Source organism: Sphaerodactylus townsendi, linkage group LG10, assembly GCF_021028975.2.
Source record: "Sphaerodactylus townsendi isolate TG3544 linkage group LG10, MPM_Stown_v2.3, whole genome shotgun sequence".
Lineage (NCBI taxonomy): Eukaryota > Metazoa > Chordata > Lepidosauria > Squamata > Sphaerodactylidae > Sphaerodactylus > Sphaerodactylus townsendi.
Genome location: NC_059434.1, coordinates 84,981,472 through 84,993,477, shown reverse-complemented (window position 1 = coordinate 84,993,477; position 12,006 = coordinate 84,981,472).

Here is a 12,006-nt window from a genome sequence, read left to right as displayed (position 1 = left end):
CCCCCCCCCCACCCCCCCCCCCCCCCACCCCCCCCCCCCCCCACCCCCCCCCCCCCCCACCCCCCCCCCCCCCCACCCCCCCCCCCCCCCACCCCCCCCCCCCCCCACCCCCCCCCCCCCCCACCCCCCCCCCCCCCCACCCCCCCCCCCCCCCACCCCCCCCCCCCCCCACCCCCCCCCCCCCCCACCCCCCCCCCCCCCCACCCCCCCCCCCCCCCACCCCCCCCCCCCCCCACCCCCCCCCCCCCCCACCCCCCCCCCCCCCCACCCCCCCCCCCCCCCACCCCCCCCCCCCCCCACCCCCCCCCCCCCCCACCCCCCCCCCCCCCCACCCCCCCCCCCCCCCACCCCCCCCCCCCCCCACCCCCCCCCCCCCCCACCCCCCCCCCCCCCCACCCCCCCCCCCCCCCACCCCCCCCCCCCCCCACCCCCCCCCCCCCCCACCCCCCCCCCCCCCCACCCCCCCCCCCCCCCACCCCCCCCCCCCCCCACCCCCCCCCCCCCCCACCCCCCCCCCCCCCCACCCCCCCCCCCCCCCACCCCCCCCCCCCCCCACCCCCCCCCCCCCCCACCCCCCCCCCCCCCCACCCCCCCCCCCCCCCACCCCCCCCCCCCCCCACCCCCCCCCCCCCCCACCCCCCCCCCCCCCCACCCCCCCCCCCCCCCACCCCCCCCCCCCCCCACCCCCCCCCCCCCCCACCCCCCCCCCCCCCCACCCCCCCCCCCCCCCACCCCCCCCCCCCCCCACCCCCCCCCCCCCCCACCCCCCCCCCCCCCCACCCCCCCCCCCCCCCACCCCCCCCCCCCCCCACCCCCCCCCCCCCCCACCCCCCCCCCCCCCCACCCCCCCCCCCCCCCACCCCCCCCCCCCCCCACCCCCCCCCCCCCCCACCCCCCCCCCCCCCCACCCCCCCCCCCCCCCACCCCCCCCCCCCCCCACCCCCCCCCCCCCCCACCCCCCCCCCCCCCCACCCCCCCCCCCCCCCACCCCCCCCCCCCCCCACCCCCCCCCCCCCCCACCCCCCCCCCCCCCCACCCCCCCCCCCCCCCACCCCCCCCCCCCCCCACCCCCCCCCCCCCCCACCCCCCCCCCCCCCCACCCCCCCCCCCCCCCACCCCCCCCCCCCCCCACCCCCCCCCCCCCCCACCCCCCCCCCCCCCCACCCCCCCCCCCCCCCACCCCCCCCCCCCCCCACCCCCCCCCCCCCCCACCCCCCCCCCCCCCCACCCCCCCCCCCCCCCACCCCCCCCCCCCCCCACCCCCCCCCCCCCCCACCCCCCCCCCCCCCCACCCCCCCCCCCCCCCACCCCCCCCCCCCCCCACCCCCCCCCCCCCCCACCCCCCCCCCCCCCCACCCCCCCCCCCCCCCACCCCCCCCCCCCCCCACCCCCCCCCCCCCCCACCCCCCCCCCCCCCCACCCCCCCCCCCCCCCACCCCCCCCCCCCCCCACCCCCCCCCCCCCCCACCCCCCCCCCCCCCCACCCCCCCCCCCCCCCACCCCCCCCCCCCCCCACCCCCCCCCCCCCCCACCCCCCCCCCCCCCCACCCCCCCCCCCCCCCACCCCCCCCCCCCCCCACCCCCCCCCCCCCCCACCCCCCCCCCCCCCCACCCCCCCCCCCCCCCACCCCCCCCCCCCCCCACCCCCCCCCCCCCCCACCCCCCCCCCCCCCCACCCCCCCCCCCCCCCACCCCCCCCCCCCCCCACCCCCCCCCCCCCCCACCCCCCCCCCCCCCCACCCCCCCCCCCCCCCACCCCCCCCCCCCCCCACCCCCCCCCCCCCCCACCCCCCCCCCCCCCCACCCCCCCCCCCCCCCACCCCCCCCCCCCCCCACCCCCCCCCCCCCCCACCCCCCCCCCCCCCCACCCCCCCCCCCCCCCACCCCCCCCCCCCCCCACCCCCCCCCCCCCCCACCCCCCCCCCCCCCCACCCCCCCCCCCCCCCACCCCCCCCCCCCCCCACCCCCCCCCCCCCCCACCCCCCCCCCCCCCCACCCCCCCCCCCCCCCACCCCCCCCCCCCCCCACCCCCCCCCCCCCCCACCCCCCCCCCCCCCCACCCCCCCCCCCCCCCACCCCCCCCCCCCCCCACCCCCCCCCCCCCCCACCCCCCCCCCCCCCCACCCCCCCCCCCCCCCACCCCCCCCCCCCCCCACCCCCCCCCCCCCCCACCCCCCCCCCCCCCCACCCCCCCCCCCCCCCACCCCCCCCCCCCCCCACCCCCCCCCCCCCCCACCCCCCCCCCCCCCCACCCCCCCCCCCCCCCACCCCCCCCCCCCCCCACCCCCCCCCCCCCCCACCCCCCCCCCCCCCCACCCCCCCCCCCCCCCACCCCCCCCCCCCCCCACCCCCCCCCCCCCCCACCCCCCCCCCCCCCCACCCCCCCCCCCCCCCACCCCCCCCCCCCCCCACCCCCCCCCCCCCCCACCCCCCCCCCCCCCCACCCCCCCCCCCCCCCACCCCCCCCCCCCCCCACCCCCCCCCCCCCCCACCCCCCCCCCCCCCCACCCCCCCCCCCCCCCACCCCCCCCCCCCCCCACCCCCCCCCCCCCCCACCCCCCCCCCCCCCCACCCCCCCCCCCCCCCACCCCCCCCCCCCCCCACCCCCCCCCCCCCCCACCCCCCCCCCCCCCCACCCCCCCCCCCCCCCACCCCCCCCCCCCCCCACCCCCCCCCCCCCCCACCCCCCCCCCCCCCCACCCCCCCCCCCCCCCACCCCCCCCCCCCCCCACCCCCCCCCCCCCCCACCCCCCCCCCCCCCCACCCCCCCCCCCCCCCACCCCCCCCCCCCCCCACCCCCCCCCCCCCCCACCCCCCCCCCCCCCCACCCCCCCCCCCCCCCACCCCCCCCCCCCCCCACCCCCCCCCCCCCCCACCCCCCCCCCCCCCCACCCCCCCCCCCCCCCACCCCCCCCCCCCCCCACCCCCCCCCCCCCCCACCCCCCCCCCCCCCCACCCCCCCCCCCCCCCACCCCCCCCCCCCCCCACCCCCCCCCCCCCCCACCCCCCCCCCCCCCCACCCCCCCCCCCCCCCACCCCCCCCCCCCCCCACCCCCCCCCCCCCCCACCCCCCCCCCCCCCCACCCCCCCCCCCCCCCACCCCCCCCCCCCCCCACCCCCCCCCCCCCCCACCCCCCCCCCCCCCCACCCCCCCCCCCCCCCACCCCCCCCCCCCCCCACCCCCCCCCCCCCCCACCCCCCCCCCCCCCCACCCCCCCCCCCCCCCACCCCCCCCCCCCCCCACCCCCCCCCCCCCCCACCCCCCCCCCCCCCCACCCCCCCCCCCCCCCACCCCCCCCCCCCCCCACCCCCCCCCCCCCCCACCCCCCCCCCCCCCCACCCCCCCCCCCCCCCACCCCCCCCCCCCCCCACCCCCCCCCCCCCCCACCCCCCCCCCCCCCCACCCCCCCCCCCCCCCACCCCCCCCCCCCCCCACCCCCCCCCCCCCCCACCCCCCCCCCCCCCCACCCCCCCCCCCCCCCACCCCCCCCCCCCCCCACCCCCCCCCCCCCCCACCCCCCCCCCCCCCCACCCCCCCCCCCCCCCACCCCCCCCCCCCCCCACCCCCCCCCCCCCCCACCCCCCCCCCCCCCCACCCCCCCCCCCCCCCACCCCCCCCCCCCCCCACCCCCCCCCCCCCCCACCCCCCCCCCCCCCCACCCCCCCCCCCCCCCACCCCCCCCCCCCCCCACCCCCCCCCCCCCCCACCCCCCCCCCCCCCCACCCCCCCCCCCCCCCACCCCCCCCCCCCCCCACCCCCCCCCCCCCCCACCCCCCCCCCCCCCCACCCCCCCCCCCCCCCACCCCCCCCCCCCCCCACCCCCCCCCCCCCCCACCCCCCCCCCCCCCCACCCCCCCCCCCCCCCACCCCCCCCCCCCCCCACCCCCCCCCCCCCCCACCCCCCCCCCCCCCCACCCCCCCCCCCCCCCACCCCCCCCCCCCCCCACCCCCCCCCCCCCCCACCCCCCCCCCCCCCCACCCCCCCCCCCCCCCACCCCCCCCCCCCCCCACCCCCCCCCCCCCCCACCCCCCCCCCCCCCCACCCCCCCCCCCCCCCACCCCCCCCCCCCCCCACCCCCCCCCCCCCCCACCCCCCCCCCCCCCCACCCCCCCCCCCCCCCACCCCCCCCCCCCCCCACCCCCCCCCCCCCCCACCCCCCCCCCCCCCCACCCCCCCCCCCCCCCACCCCCCCCCCCCCCCACCCCCCCCCCCCCCCACCCCCCCCCCCCCCCACCCCCCCCCCCCCCCACCCCCCCCCCCCCCCACCCCCCCCCCCCCCCACCCCCCCCCCCCCCCACCCCCCCCCCCCCCCACCCCCCCCCCCCCCCACCCCCCCCCCCCCCCACCCCCCCCCCCCCCCACCCCCCCCCCCCCCCACCCCCCCCCCCCCCCACCCCCCCCCCCCCCCACCCCCCCCCCCCCCCACCCCCCCCCCCCCCCACCCCCCCCCCCCCCCACCCCCCCCCCCCCCCACCCCCCCCCCCCCCCACCCCCCCCCCCCCCCACCCCCCCCCCCCCCCACCCCCCCCCCCCCCCACCCCCCCCCCCCCCCACCCCCCCCCCCCCCCACCCCCCCCCCCCCCCACCCCCCCCCCCCCCCACCCCCCCCCCCCCCCACCCCCCCCCCCCCCCACCCCCCCCCCCCCCCACCCCCCCCCCCCCCCACCCCCCCCCCCCCCCACCCCCCCCCCCCCCCACCCCCCCCCCCCCCCACCCCCCCCCCCCCCCACCCCCCCCCCCCCCCACCCCCCCCCCCCCCCACCCCCCCCCCCCCCCACCCCCCCCCCCCCCCACCCCCCCCCCCCCCCACCCCCCCCCCCCCCCACCCCCCCCCCCCCCCACCCCCCCCCCCCCCCACCCCCCCCCCCCCCCACCCCCCCCCCCCCCCACCCCCCCCCCCCCCCACCCCCCCCCCCCCCCACCCCCCCCCCCCCCCACCCCCCCCCCCCCCCACCCCCCCCCCCCCCCACCCCCCCCCCCCCCCACCCCCCCCCCCCCCCACCCCCCCCCCCCCCCACCCCCCCCCCCCCCCACCCCCCCCCCCCCCCACCCCCCCCCCCCCCCACCCCCCCCCCCCCCCACCCCCCCCCCCCCCCACCCCCCCCCCCCCCCACCCCCCCCCCCCCCCACCCCCCCCCCCCCCCACCCCCCCCCCCCCCCACCCCCCCCCCCCCCCACCCCCCCCCCCCCCCACCCCCCCCCCCCCCCACCCCCCCCCCCCCCCACCCCCCCCCCCCCCCACCCCCCCCCCCCCCCACCCCCCCCCCCCCCCACCCCCCCCCCCCCCCACCCCCCCCCCCCCCCACCCCCCCCCCCCCCCACCCCCCCCCCCCCCCACCCCCCCCCCCCCCCACCCCCCCCCCCCCCCACCCCCCCCCCCCCCCACCCCCCCCCCCCCCCACCCCCCCCCCCCCCCACCCCCCCCCCCCCCCACCCCCCCCCCCCCCCACCCCCCCCCCCCCCCACCCCCCCCCCCCCCCACCCCCCCCCCCCCCCACCCCCCCCCCCCCCCACCCCCCCCCCCCCCCACCCCCCCCCCCCCCCACCCCCCCCCCCCCCCACCCCCCCCCCCCCCCACCCCCCCCCCCCCCCACCCCCCCCCCCCCCCACCCCCCCCCCCCCCCACCCCCCCCCCCCCCCACCCCCCCCCCCCCCCACCCCCCCCCCCCCCCACCCCCCCCCCCCCCCACCCCCCCCCCCCCCCACCCCCCCCCCCCCCCACCCCCCCCCCCCCCCACCCCCCCCCCCCCCCACCCCCCCCCCCCCCCACCCCCCCCCCCCCCCACCCCCCCCCCCCCCCACCCCCCCCCCCCCCCACCCCCCCCCCCCCCCACCCCCCCCCCCCCCCACCCCCCCCCCCCCCCACCCCCCCCCCCCCCCACCCCCCCCCCCCCCCACCCCCCCCCCCCCCCACCCCCCCCCCCCCCCACCCCCCCCCCCCCCCACCCCCCCCCCCCCCCACCCCCCCCCCCCCCCACCCCCCCCCCCCCCCACCCCCCCCCCCCCCCACCCCCCCCCCCCCCCACCCCCCCCCCCCCCCACCCCCCCCCCCCCCCACCCCCCCCCCCCCCCACCCCCCCCCCCCCCCACCCCCCCCCCCCCCCACCCCCCCCCCCCCCCACCCCCCCCCCCCCCCACCCCCCCCCCCCCCCACCCCCCCCCCCCCCCACCCCCCCCCCCCCCCACCCCCCCCCCCCCCCACCCCCCCCCCCCCCCACCCCCCCCCCCCCCCACCCCCCCCCCCCCCCACCCCCCCCCCCCCCCACCCCCCCCCCCCCCCACCCCCCCCCCCCCCCACCCCCCCCCCCCCCCACCCCCCCCCCCCCCCACCCCCCCCCCCCCCCACCCCCCCCCCCCCCCACCCCCCCCCCCCCCCACCCCCCCCCCCCCCCACCCCCCCCCCCCCCCACCCCCCCCCCCCCCCCCCCCCCCCCCCCCCACCAACCCCCCCCCCCCCCCCACCCCCCCCCCCCCCGAACCCCCCCCCCCCCCACCCCCCCCCCCCCCCACCCCCCCCCCCCCCCACCCCCCCCCCCCCCAACCCCCGGCCCCCCACACCCCCCCCCCCCCCCACCCCCCCCCCCCCCAACCCCCCCCGCCCCCCCCCTCCCCCCCCCCCACCCCCCCCCGCCCCCACCCCCCCCCCCCCCCAACAAAGGGGTAGTGCAGGAGTGGGTTAGAACTGACTTCGCAAGTCAGGGGCTGGGCAGCGGGATTGTAGACCTGACATGCGCAGCTGAGTGGGATCGCAGGCCTGACATGCACCCGGAATGTGGGAAGCCCACTTAACACAACCGCAAAGCACGGGATTGGCCGGTGGCTTCAAAGCGAGAAGCAGAAAGCGTTACCTGGTCATCCGAACAGTTGCTCTGCCTCGAGAAGCACTTGTCGGCCCCGGTGCACCAATGGCACCGGTTGGTGTTTGCCGTGCAGCTGTGGCAGTCTGTGGTCTGTTCGCACTTTTCCTGGTCCACAACTAGCAAAGGAAAAAACCCGCATGACCAAACACAAACATTTCTCAGCAGGGCCCTCAGAGGTCCGCTCACCCACCAAAGACCATTTGTGGGATTGGTGGCAGCTTGGTAGAGCTGCTCAGCCCCACCTGGGAACAGAGGATCTCCCACACCCAGTTCCTGCCCTCCCCCATCCGTCAGCTGGTCAGTGGGGGGGATTTACTGGGGGGGGAACCCATGGCTCAGTAGTAGAGCATCTACTTGACATGCAGAAGGTCCCAGGTTCAATTCCCAGCATCCCCAGTTAAAAAGGGCCAAGAGGTAGGTAATATGACATACCTCCACCCAGAGGCCTACCAACAATAAATGACGACCGGGGCACGCACCCTTTGCGCTCTTCGTGCCCCCTGCTATCGTGGGGGGGGGGGGGGGCAACGGGGGCGGGCCCCAGCGCCCCCCCCCCGCCCCCGCGCCCCCCCCCCGCCCCCCCCGGGGTCCCCCCCCCCCCCCCCCCCCCCGGGCCTTGCCACAACCCAGCGCTGGCTGTAGCCGGCAGGGGCATCCGTATCTGCCAGAGGGATATGTAGGCTCCCAGGCCTTGACCACGGCTTGATCATGTGGGAGGTGCGATTTTGAGCCCCCCCCCATGTGATCAAATGGGTGGCGCCCAGGGACATTTGACATTACATGTCCCACTGGCAGATACTAATAATAGAACTACCACTACTGTTGCACTCTGGCTATAGCTAACATTTCAAATGCGTATATCTATATACATGAATTTATTTCAACTTATTTTTAACAACTATAACAAATAGATTCAGGGTCATCCGTACTAATTCAGGTAAGTATTTAGTTCATACTCTCCCATCAGTTCCAACATCCTTAAGGGAAGTAGTCAATCAATGCGAAAACATGTATAGACATAAATATATTCAGTCCATCTTGGTTCATCAACATTTTATAGGAATCCACTCAGGTAAGTATTCTGCACGTATTCAATGATAAGTCCAAAATTGTGCACAGGCATAAGTCCAAATTCTTTTAAACACAAGGAGGAAAACGCATTGCGCCTAATCATCAGCCTCACAGGTTGTACATACAATTTATATTGGCTTCATATGGGTACTTTTCTCTCAATCTGAGCTGACATATCCCATCATGCTACTGGCAGATATGCCACTGCCTCCACCTAAGACCCTGGAGAGCGGCTGCCAGTCAGAGTAAACAATACCGACCAAGATGGAACTAGGGCTTGATTCACTATACAGCAACCACACACAATACCTACCTGACGAGGAAGGGCACTCCTCGGTTATCTTTTGTTGTTGATGCTTCGTCGCCATTCCCCACGGGAGACACTGTTGGATGGAGACGTTCCACACGCACCGGATCCCGGGGCCTGCCTGCCCGCAGGCTGTTTCGTTGCCGTATCCCGCGCAGCTCTCTGGCACGTACTTCACGATGTCGCTCAACAACAGGCTGTTGAAGCCCCCAAATATGTACATGGCTCTAACCAAAGAGAATAACAAAAATTGGGTAGATCCACGTGTTATTGGTTACTTAAGCTATGCGGTGCCGTGATCCGGATGCCCCAAGTCAGCTCGATCTGGTTAAATCATGGCAGCGAAGTAGGATCAGACCTGGTCAGTTGTCAGGCTGGAGCCTGGCATCCATCAGGACTGCACCGAGGAGCAGGGGGGAGACAGATACTGTGTTTCCCCGAAAATAAGACTGGGTCTTATATTAATTTTTGCTGTAAAAGATGAATTAAGGCTTATTTTCAGGCGATGTCTTATTTTTTGCACCCCAGGGGGCGGGGGTGTTCTGGGGCATTCTGGGGGCATGGTAGGGGCATTCTGGGGGCATGGTGGGGGCATTCCGGGGGCAGGCAGGGGAGTTCCGGGGGCAGGCAGGGGCGTTCCGGGGGCATAGCGGGGGCATTCTGGGGGCGGGCGAGGTGCAGGGCAGGGAATCTGAAACTACACCTTATTTTTGGAGTATGCCTTATATTTCAAGCATCCTCCAAAAATACTGAAAATTCATTAGACAACTCTGTCAGCAGTGTGGAATGTAGGTTGTTTTGACCGCAGGGAGAATTGGCTTCTTCTGCGTCTCTGGACAATGGAACTGGAGCCTGCCACACACACACACCCCTTGGGAACTGACAGTCAGGGGTGAAGTGACACGATGTGGGGGATGACGCGCAATATAATGGTGGCGGCAGTGATGGCTATGCTTAGTTCTGGCGACAGAAGTCTAAATGCTAATTCCTGATGCACCTACGCTCCTGCTGGGTGACCTTGGGCTTGTCACAGTTCTCTCGGAACTCTCTCAGCCCCACCAGCCTCACAAGGTGTCTGTTATGGGAAGAGGAAGGGAAAGGAGCTTATCAGCCACCTTACGTCTCCTTACAGGACAGAAAGGTGGGATATAAATCAAAACTCTTCTTCTATTATAAAAGGCATACTAAGGCGAAAAATTTGGATTTATATCCTCCTTTCTGTCCTGTAAGAAGACTCATAGGGGCTTACAATCTCCTTTCCCTTCCCCACCCTCCACAACAAACACCCTATGAGGTGGGTGGGGCTGAGGGAACTCTGAAGAACTGTGACTAGCCTAAGGTCACCCAGCTGGCAAGTGTTGGAGTACACAAGCTAATCTAGTTCCCCAGATAAGCTTCTGCAGCTCAAGTACCAGAGCAAGGAATCCAACCCAGTTCCCCAGATTAGAGTGCACCTGCTCTTAACCGCTACACCAAGCCCACATAGATGGACATGGGGGTCCCAGCTAACCCATGCAATATTTCCAAAACATTTGCACAAAGTAAGAACCTCCTGCTTTACACCCAGCAAACACTGGTCTATAAAAACAGGTCTATCCAAACTAGGACAAAGAGGCTTAGAGACAGCTTCTACTCTAGAGCTGTGGCGGTGCTGAACTCCAGGGCTTTGTGTTGATGTGTTTGGGGCTGTGTAGGGATGGGTGGAGGAAGGGGAAAGGGAGGATGGGGTATGAGTCTGGAATTGTGTGCATCGAAGAATGCTGCTGTAAATTTTCGTTGTGCGTGCACAATGACAATAAAATGCTTATGCTTATGATGATTGTCCGGTTATTGGTTTTTAGCGGTGATGTTTGAGACATATTGCGTGGCACTTTGCCGATTGTAAGCTGCGTCACCGCCCAATTAATGGCATGGCTGAGCCAACTGGAACTGGTCATTTATCTGGTAGTGAAGATCCACTCCCTCCACTCTATCCAGGGGATCAAAAACTCCACGGATAGGGACATCCATTTTTAGGCCATTCATTTCCGCTAACCTAGCCTTTACAACAGGATCCAAGGAGAACAAAGTGTGTGTGTGTAAAACAAAATTCCAGCAGCAAAGATTAAACGGAGGACAGTTGTTGGAAGTCAAGCCTGGTGCGGCAGGCATGAGAAGGGGTTCACAAAGAGGCCAGCAGTAACAAAGAGAAGCGCCGGATCTTTTTCACCCCAGAGAAGATTTAAGACAGAGGCCGTCAGACAAAAAGCGATAAAACGGCCGTGTTATGATAGAAGGTACATTAGCCGGCGAATGGGGTGGAAAAACCGAGTTGGAGACTGTTGTTCGAGGCACGGGAGGGGGAAGGCAGAACTCAATGAGCTAAACAGTCATGTTTCAAAACTAATAAAAGTATGTCTGTACAATTAACCCGTGGAGCTCATTACCAAGGGAGGGTGGTAGAAAGGAAATTGGAATAACAGGGAATTAAAAGGGAAACAAGTGGGACAAGCACACAGGGACACATTTGAAACGGGGATGCGCAGAAGTGCCGGGCCAGGCCAGGAAATGCAAGACGGTGGCATCGAATCTCACGTATCCACGGCCCCATGTCTATGATCGGCTGTTGGGAATAGACTGCTACAGACGCCATAGAACAGTGGTGGCGAACCTTTGGCACTCCAGATGTTATGGACTACAATTCCCATCAGCCCCTGCCAGCATGGCCAATTGGCAGGGGCTGGCAGGGGCCAATGCTGGCAGGGGCTGATGGGAATTGTAGTCCATAACATCTGGAGTGCCAAAGGTTCGCCACCACAGCCATAGAAGCTGCAGAGAACAACTGAGGTGCAATGTACACACAGTTGGTATTCTTTTCTTCTCTCCCTCCTCTTCCACATATGAAATTTGCCCTGTGCCTTGTGGGCATTCACAGATGCCCATTTGGCACCCATGTATTGTCATGAGCAATTCAGCACTGGGACTCTCCCCAACTGTTTTGAATAGTGGTTTTATGAGATGTGTTGCTATTCTGATTTTATTGTGACCCGTTTAGAGACTTTTCCAAGAAAGCGACCATCATCAATATAGCACTACCTACCCTGTTTCCCCGAATATAGGACATCCCCAGAAAATAAGACGTAGTAGAGGTTTTGCTGAAGTGCGAAATATAAGGCATCCCCCGAAAGTAAGACATAACAAAGTTTTTGTTTGGAAGCATGCCTGACAAACAGAACACAGAAAAATAAGACATCCCCTGAAAATAAGACATAGCGCATCTTTGGGAGCAAAAATTAATATAAGACACTGTATTATTTTCGGGGAAACACGGTAGTGACGGTCGGATCGCTGAAGAAGAACATGAGAACATCACTACATCCCACGATTCGAAAATCAAGTTTCGGCAACTATAGCCCAATCCAGCGGAGGTCGTCCCAGTGGCAATCGGCACACTGGGCGCGCCATTCCGAAAACACCAGGGCAGCACTTGAAACATCTTCAAATTGACAACATCAACATCTGTCAGATTCAGGAGGCAGCCCTGCTGGGATCCGCACGAATACTACGCCGATACATTACAACTTCCTAGGCCTTTGGGTGAGGCTCGAATTGTAATGAAAGGCCAACAACCAGCGAAAGATCTGGCAGCTGTGGTATTAAACAAATTACAGAACAATTAAGGAATAATAATTTATGAATTGCTCGATTAATTGTACTATCAAGTTGCAGTCGTAGTGTTTTCAAGTGACGAGAAAATCATAGTTGGTTGGCCATTGCCTGACTGTGG